The sequence below is a fragment of the Eleutherodactylus coqui genome, chromosome 7, assembly GCF_035609145.1.
Source record: "Eleutherodactylus coqui strain aEleCoq1 chromosome 7, aEleCoq1.hap1, whole genome shotgun sequence".
Classification (NCBI taxonomy): domain Eukaryota; kingdom Metazoa; phylum Chordata; class Amphibia; order Anura; family Eleutherodactylidae; genus Eleutherodactylus; species Eleutherodactylus coqui.
Window position 1 is genome coordinate 226,796,852 of NC_089843.1, and position 615 is coordinate 226,797,466.

General features: G+C 39.7%; 1 non-coding gene across 1 annotated transcript; it reads left to right on the forward strand.

The window, feature by feature from the left end:
• Positions 1 to 231: 231 nt before the first annotated feature.
• On the forward strand, positions 232 to 304 carry TRNAK-UUU (transfer RNA lysine (anticodon UUU)). The gene has a single exon. It is a non-coding gene; the product is annotated as a tRNA-Lys (tRNA).
• The last annotated feature ends 311 nt before the right edge of the window (positions 305 to 615 follow it).

Consider the following 615-nt stretch of genomic DNA (forward strand, 5'->3'; position numbering starts at 1 on the left):
CACATCTTTGATTTTCCACTGAGTCTTTGCTTCTTTATTGTCGTGTTCTACTGTGCAAAACTGAGGGTATAGAAGCAGCTTGAGAAAATCTTTGCTTATTGCAGAAACAACCCTTCTATGTCTGTTTAGCAAATTTTGGGTACATTGTTGGTTTTCCACCAAAGCTTTGTTTCTTTACCTCCATATTTTATGTTAAGACGCTTAGAGGAGCTAAGAAGAGCATTTTTCAGAGCCTGGATAGCTCAGTCGGTAGAGCATCAGACTTTTAATCTGAGGGTCCAGGGTTCAAGTCCCTGTTCAGGCATATTTGCTAAAGCAAGCTGTCAAATGTCTTTATTGAGCACATCTTTGATTTTCCACTGAGTCTCTGCATCTTCAGTGCCGTGTTCTACTGTGCAAAACCAAGGGTATAGAAGCAGCTTGAGAACATCTTTGCTTATTGCAGAAACAACCCTTCTATGTCTCTTTAGCAGATTTTGAGCACATTTTTGATTTTCCACCAAAGCTTTGTTTCTTTACCTCCATATTTTATGTTAAGACGCTTAGAGGAGCTAAGAAGAGCATTTTTCAGAGCCTGGATAGCTCAGTCGGTAGAGCATCAGACTTTTAATCTGA